Source organism: Protopterus annectens, chromosome 6.part0 (genome assembly GCF_019279795.1).
Source record: "Protopterus annectens isolate FY-2018-M chromosome 6.part0, PAN1.0, whole genome shotgun sequence".
NCBI classification, from domain to species: Eukaryota; Metazoa; Chordata; order Ceratodontiformes; family Protopteridae; genus Protopterus; species Protopterus annectens.
This window is the reverse complement of record NC_056737.1, coordinates 21,142,159-21,150,670: the sequence shown is the minus strand read 5'-3', so window position 1 is coordinate 21,150,670 and position 8,512 is coordinate 21,142,159.

The following is an 8,512-nucleotide window of genomic DNA, read 5'->3' as shown; positions in this document are numbered from 1 at the left end:
ACTGCAAACTGGGAACCATAATTGACACTCCATCAGACACAGACATCCTCCAGAAAGGTCTCATAGAAATGGATAACTGGTGCCAGAGCCATGGCCTTAAGCTAAATGCCAAAAATGTATAGTCATACCCTTTGGGAAAAACAAGGTAACCCCTAATTACCACATAGGTGGTAATCCATTAAACACGGAAGAAGTTATCAGGGACCTGGGGACCCAAGTTGACAGTAACCTCTCTTTTGACACTCACATTGCCAAAGTGGTTAGGAAGACCTTCTACATTGCCCACCTGATCATGAAGGGATTCACATCCAGATCGGGAGAGGTCATTGTACCCTGTACTCTTCACTTATCAGACCAATGATTGAGTACAACACCCCATTCGAATGTACCTTACCCGACACCTGCAGCAGTTGGAAAGACCCCAAAAGTTCCTCACCAAAAGGATAAAGGGGCTCAAACATATGTCATACGATGCCCGACTGAAGAAACTCCAGCTCTATTCAGTCACATACCGTCTGCTCAGAGGTGATCTGTGCCTGACATACAAGGCCATGTCCAACCCGAATTAATGGACATGCTCCACCTCAAAAATCCAAATCCACCAGAGCCACGAGCAAGAGACTTAAACCTCAACACGGATATAAATAGGATGTGCTGGAGGGACAGATTCATCACCCAGAGACTCCCTACACTATGGAACAGAATCTCAGTCCATGTGAGGCAGAGCCCCTCACTGACTCTGTTCAAGAGAAATCTTGACGAGTGGATGGGAGATCGTAGGTTTACCCCGGGAATCATCTCTGTATCACTGCTGGACAGAGGCACAGCAAACTAGTGGGTATAGTATTCTCATCCTAAGGGGTGGTGAAAGCCACACACACTCTGGCTAGGCTTATAAATGCCCTAGGGCAGATAGCCTAGTATGAACCTATGAACCTTTGCCCAACGCTTCCTAGAGTTTATAAATGCAAACGCCCTGGACCAACTGGTCACCACTCCCACAAGAGGTGACAACATATTAGACCTGGTCATCACCAAAGTGGGTGACCGATATTCCACACCGGAGGTAAAACCCTCACTGGTTAGATCAGACCATAAACTAATCACTCTGAACATTCATATCCTGACCCTACCCCCAGGCAAGGAAACCACCGTGAAAAACTTTTCAAAAGCAAACTTCCCACTACTTAATACCGAGTTGGTAAGTTTCAAAGCCCCCATGGTAAAGGATAACACTGTCCAAGCTGCAGAATTCTTTACAAATGCACTCTTTGTCCACCTATAAAAGTGTGTGGATCGGGCTATCCCAAGCAAAACCAAGACTCGCTCCTCCAAAAAGAGGAAACATGTCTGGTGGACCCCTGCCATAAATAAGCTATACAATAGAAAGAGGAAGCTAGTACAGAATAGAGCAAAATCCCAAGAAGGGAAGACATCCCTGATCAGTATCAACAAGAAACTACGATCCCTCATAAAATCATCCAAGGCTAGATTCGAAGGAAAAATCGCCAAAGACTCTAAAGATAACCACAAAGCATTCTTTAGCTATGTCAAGAATCTAAGTGGCAATTCTCAGATCTGCTCTTGAATTAGTGCAGAATGGCACAAAATACACTGAACTGACGGACATTGCCAACATCCTGGCTGACCGTTTCAGTGCAAACCTCACCCCCCAAAAGGGCCCTTGAACATTCCTGAAGAATGTAGAGCCCCAGTAATCACGACACACAGGTTAAAACAGCCCTCTCCAAAGTCAGAAACACAGCATCAATGGGACCAGATGGTGTCCCAGGTTGCGTCTTACCCGTACTCAAATGAACTAACCCCTCATCTTAATGCACTGTTCAAACTCAGCCTTTCCACAGGCTATGTCCCTACGGAATGCCGTACAGCAACAGTTATCCTACTCCACAAAGGTAGAGCCACAATGGACCCAGGGAACTATCGCCCTATAAGCCTGACTAGCTTGGTCTGTAAAGCTATGGAGCTCACCATCATGGAACTCATTAACAAAAAGATTGGGAACCTCCAAACATTGGAGCTTACCCAATTCGGTTTTGTTAAGAGCAGATCTTGCCTCCTAAACCTGGTAGACGTCTTTGAAACAGTTACCAAGGCTATAGATGAGGGAAAGGTGGTTCACACAGCCTACCTAGACCTCGCCAAGGCCTTTGACACCATTCCCCACTCTAGTATTATAGACAAGCTCACCAGCCTGAACATTAACCCCTACGTCATGAGATGGGTTGCCAACTGGCTCACAGAACCCGCTTGGTAAGAGTTGCGGGTGCTAGGTCTGATTATAAACCGGTTACAAGCGGTGTCCCCCAGGGCTCAGTCCTGGGACCCCTCCTGTTCAGTATATACTTATCTGAGGTACAGGCAAACACAGGAGGGCTGTGGCTTACCAAGTTTGCAGATGACTACAAACTAGGGGCCATAATCGACTCTCTGGCTGACACAGAAATCCTCCAGAAGGGTCTCACTGAGACTGATACTGGTGTCAAAATCATGGCCTCAAGCTAAATGCCAAAAAGTGCATAGTCATCCCCTTTGGGAAAAACAAAGCACCCACAAACTACCACATAGGTGGTAGTCCTCTAAATACGGAAGATGTAATTAGGGATCTGGGGACCCAAGTGGATAGTAATCTCTCCTTTGATAACCACATTGCCAAAGTGGTTAGAAAATCCTTCTATGTGGCCCACCTAATCACAAAAGGATTCTCATCTAGATCAAAAGAGGTTATGGTGCCCCTCTACTCATCAGGCCCATCATAGAGTACAACGCCCCAATTGGGATGTACCTTACTAGACACCTGCAGCAGCTGGAAAGACCAGAGAAGTACCTCACCAAGAGGATTACCGGCCTCAAACAGATGCCCTATGCAGCTCGACTAAAGAAACTCCAGCTGTACTCTGTTGCATATCGCCTACTCAGAGGTGATCTCTGCCTGACAATACAAGGCCATGTCAAACCCAGAACTGATGGACATTCTCCACCTAAAGAAAACCAAATCCCTTGGAGACGCACGCTCTAGAGATCTAAACCTCACCACAACAATAAATAGGACATGCTGGAGGGATAGGTTCTTGTCCCTGAGACTTACCTTGCTCTGGAACAAGATTCCAGTCTACATTAGGCAGAGCACCTCACTGACCCTCTTCAAGAGAAATCTTGACGAGTGGATGGGAAACCAAAAATTTACCCCGGGGATCAGTTCAGTAGCTCTGCTGACAGAGGCACGGGAAACTAATCTAAAAGGGTGGCGAAAGCCAACACATTTTGGCTAGGCTTATAAATGCCCTCGGGAAGATAGCCTAGTACCTAGTATGTACACACATATTTTGCATAGTAAATGTAGAAAATACTAGAATACAGTTTACCTTTTCTTTAGCACTGAAACCACATCTTTCAGTGCAGTAAGAAAAATAAAACTCAAGTATGGCTTTTTATTATGTACCATTATCTTCATGGTTGTGTATATATGGTCTGAACTTTAATTATAACATCACTGTTGCAGTCCATTCTTATAAATCTCCATCAGTCAGACTGTTCTGCATAAAATAATTGTGTAACTAACCCCGTACAGTGTGTAGGTTGTTACAGCAGTTGTCAGATAATTCTTAAAACACTTAGCCTTGTGCAAAAAATATGAGGGACTACCTTAAAGTAATATACACTTGAGTTTCAGTAATTACAGTATACAGGCTACATCTTACAGAAGTACCTCCAGTTTAATTCCACTGGAGGTGAGCCATCTCTAAGTCCCACATTAAACATACAGCTATTAAATAGTTGAATGGCTAAATGAACTGCCCCCCTCTCGCCATCTTTGTCCTTTGTTAGGTAAAAAGGCTCTCCATTTTCCTTCCTATTGCTCCTCCCATTCCTCTTCCATCTGACGCATGCTGGAAAAGCCTTCCAGGTTTGCAATTCCATACCTTGGAATATACTGTTTCTTCCTCGACTGGGTCCATCTTACAGAAATATTTAACTGTCATTATGCACAGGAAGGGTATTGCTGCATCATCAGCCCTCTTACTGTTAAAATTGGTTGATTTATGTTTCTTGTATGTTTACTATGTAGCATTTTTATACAGATAGTATGTTCCCTGGAGATTTTTTGCTGAATTAGTTTATTGACCCTGGTGCTATTTTACATTAGAAGGTGAAATACATGTAGCACTTTTCCTTCAAGAATAGACTACAAAAAAGGACTCTCCATCCATATTGGGAAATTCATGAGAACCTATAACCAAAGTTGATATAAAGCTGGAAAATAAAAACAGGCTCAAGTTTATTAAGTGGACTTTTGGACTTAATCCTAAGAGAATTTTGTTTACTGTAATTTGTGTTGTGACATAGTATTAATATGCTGCAATGAAGTTAAACTTGAATATTGGATTGTATTATTAATGGCTAAGCATATATTGTTACTCTTAGCATGCACATTAATCCAACATTCTAGTTAACAGTTTTGATGGATATTTTTTTTGCACAGGCGGAAATTTAGGCAGATGACTTTTGCACAGTCAAAAGCAACAACCAAGACAGGGGTTCAAGATGTTACAGCAGGAGGACAGGACATGCCACTGCATCGTTATAGAGCTGTTTGGACCAATAATCCTTAACTAGGCAACATTTCATGGAGAACTACTATTGTATGAATCATTTTACTATACTAATTCCAAAATTGTCATGACATCATCTGTTGATTGAATATAGTGATGTTATGTGATCCTATCTCGCCTACATTCTGTACTGATGGGCTCGGAGCCGATCCTCGGCTCCGACTCGGCACGCTATGCTATAGAGCGAAGCCTCTTATTGGCTGAGCTATTCTCTATCCCAGGATGCACCACCACTAATCCCCCAGATCTCGTTTGCCGCTTACGAGCTAGGATGTGGTCTCGAACTTGGCTGAGCTAAGTGCTGTTTTTTCTTAAAGTTTTCCTGTCAGGAAATTCTTTATTCTTTACCCAAAAGCTGTTTTAACAGCTATCGTTGTGTATCAGTGTGTTTTTGGATATTTTTTGTGGTGAATTTGTGTGATTGAACAGGGAAAGGTTTCCGTTTAGGTTAGAGGGGCCTTTCCCTATTCTTTAGTGAGTCTGCTTATTTTTAGAGAGGTCAAGTACCTGTTTAAGTTAGAGGGTTCTTGGCCCTCCTTTTTGGTGTTTTTTGTGTGGTTGTACCTGTACTTGTACTGGTTAACTTTCGTGTTTAAAAAAAAAAAAAAAAAAAAAAAAAAGGTTTTATTGTTGTTAAAATCTTTACTCCCCGATGAGTCTCTCACATCGGACACCGATCTTGATGATGCGGAAGGGTCCCCTAAGTCGTCCTCAGATGATGTCTCCTTTGCAGACATCTTGGAAGCCCTCAAACAACGAGGCGGCTGGCATTCCAAACCCCCTTCCGCTGACGAGTCGGTGTTCCTCAAAGCCTTCGGGGCTCAGCCTTCCGCCTCCTGGGTGTCTCCGCCCTTCGACGAGCTCCTAGATTTGATCTGTCGGCGTGGGGAACATCCAGACTCTGTGGAACCGGTGCCTGCTCGCCCAAATAAGTTTTTATCAGCACCCCCCAGAGAAGGAGTTTTTGACCAAAGGTGTGGCTGTAGATGCCTTGGTGGTGGCATCTGCTACCCAACAAGATGTAGCAGAGGCTTCGACGTCCGTCCATCCTCCTAATAAGGAGTCTAGGAGCATGGATCGGTACGGGAAGCACACCCTCAGTTCAGCGGCCTTTACCTTAAGGTCCCTGAACTATTTAACACACTTCACTAGGTTTCAGAGGAATCTGATCAAGGAGCTTTCAGATACCCTCTTGGGTAACCTACCTGAGCAGCTGGCCCAGACGGTTGGCTCTCAGTTGGCTATGTTGTCATCAATATCAAACTCGTCCATGAGGCTCATTTCATATGCAGCCGAGGGGGCGAGTAGAGCGGTACGGTGTTGCTCTACGGAGGCAAGCCTGGCTCCGCCTGTGTCATTTTGCGGAAGCCTTTAAGTCTTCCTTTGCTGACGCTCCCTTTGATGGGTCCTCTTTATTTGGACCCAAGGTAAAGGACACATTGACCCGCTGCGAGCAAGAAGGTAAGACTTTGACTGCCGTAGGGGCACGGTTTTCCACTCCCTTTCGGCCTTACCCCAAGGCTAAAAGAGGAGGGAAAATGTGGTTCCGTAAATCCCAGAAGTCTTATCCCTCGCAGCAGGACGATCCCCCTTCTAGAGGCAGAGGAGGGGGAAATTTTTCTGGAAGACGCCGTCCCAGAGGCGGCAGAGGCCCCCGCAACACTGGAGACTGCGAGTCCTTTCATGGCTCTTCAGCCTTCCACAATCCCTGAAGGATTGCCCGACTGTGCAGCTCCGGAGCCAGTCGGGGTCGCTTTCGAGGCACCTAAAAGCCTGGGAAGGTATCATTCAGGATCGATGGGTGCTTCGAATCATCGCCGGAGGTTACGCCATCCCTTTTCTTCACTCCCCACCGCCGTCCAAGAAAATCCCGGACCCGCCACCCAGTCAACGGGAAATCGCAGCCTTAGAAGTCTCAAAGCTGCTTCAAAAAGGAGTCATCCAACCGGTCCCCGCAGACCAGATCGGATTAGGGACTTACTCAAGATTCTTTTGGTGCCAAAAGACCGGGACTTGAGGCCCATTTTGGATCTCAGTATCCTAAATCGATCAGTCAAAAGTCCAAGTTCAATGGTCACCTTACAATCCATTCTCCCACTGCTGGAGAAAGGTGTTTGGATGTGCTCCATAGATCTCAAGGACGCCTATTACCACATCCAGGTAGATCAGGCGTCCAGGAGACATTTGCGCTTCAGCCTGGGAGACAGTCATTTTCAGTTCTGCGCACTGCCCTTTGGTCTCACCACAGCCCCCAGGGTGTTCACCAAATGTTTGGCGGTCGTGACTGCTCACCTGAGGAGTCTAGGATTCCGGGTGTTTCCGTATCTGGACGACTGGCTCCTAACTGCCACCTCCAGGCATCTACTATTGCAGAACCTACAAGCCACAATATCACTAGGCACTTCCCTTGGAATCACCTTCAATTGGCCAAAGTCTGTGTTGCTGCCATCTCAGCGCATAAAGTTCATCGGAGTAAAGATAGACTCAAAACCGAATGCGGGTCTATCTTCCTACAGAAAGGATACAAACTATACAGGCTCATGTCCGAGCCTTGCTTCTCAGATCCAAAGCTCCAGCCAGGATGGTCCTGCAGCTATTGGGCTCTATGTCGGCCACTGTTCTTCTAGTCCCCCTAGCAAGATTGCATATGAGAATTCTCCAGTGGCTCCTTTCGACACAGTGGTCCTTTCAGGATCTCCCTCTCAGTCACCTCATACGGATGACGGAAACCTGCAAACGGGACCTTCGCTGGTGGCTGATGCCCTCCAGTCTGGATCAGGGATGACCCTTTGTTTCACCTCCTCCTATGGCCACATTGACAACGGACGGGGTGGGGGGGCATTCCCTGGGCAGGTCAGTCCAAGGCAAATGGCATTCAGAAGAGAGTCTCCTTCATATCAACATTTTAGAAATGAGGGCGGTGTTTCTGTCTCTACAAGCCCTCCACGATTACCTCCCTCAGGGCGTAATTGCAGTTCACTCCGACAACATGTCAGTAGTCTGGTATCTGAACAAGCAGGGAGGGACCAGATCCTACCCTCTTTGCAGAGAGGCCATGAGAGTTTGGGAATGGGCAGTGGCGACCAGACGTTTTCTGGTAGCAACTCATATCCCTGGCAAATCCAACGTGATAGCCGACAGACTAAGCAGAACTATCCTCTCTCCTCACGAGTGGTCTCTGAACAATGCAGTGACAACTCAGATCTTCAGCAGATGGGGAACTCCTTTTTGCGACCTTTTCAACCCCACTGAACGCCAAGTGCAGAAAGTTCTTCTCTCTCACTCCAGCTCCGGGAGAGACCTATGGACGATTAGCCCATCCTTGACCCACCGCTTGCTATACGCCTTCCCTCCAGTTCCCTCCTTCCCAGAGTGATCCAAAGGCGCCTCACTTGGGGAGCAAAATGATCTTAGTTGCCCCTTACTGGCCTCCAGGTATGGTTCCCCTATCTTCGGAAATATGCACTGGACGGTCCATGATTCCTGGACCAGATCCCAGACCTATTAATTCATCAGTCGGGACAACTCCATCAGTCCCTTCACACTTTGAAGTTAACAGCTTGGCTCCTCCTCTTCCGACTATAGTCAGGAATCATACCTTAGACCCGGAAGTCATACATATCTTATCCTCGGCCCACAAGCCTGCCACTAAGAAATTGTATACTAGCAAATGGAAGAGATTTGCTATTTGGGCTCAACTCCGGGGTCTGGATCCCATCACTGTACCGGTCGAAGTCCTGAAATTTCTGACTTCCCTATTCAATCAAGGTTCTTCAGTCTCTACCATTAAGTTCCAATTGGCAGCTATTTCCAATTTCCATGAATCTATAAACCCACCTTTAATGAGCAACAGATTGTGTAAAACCTTCATGAAAGGT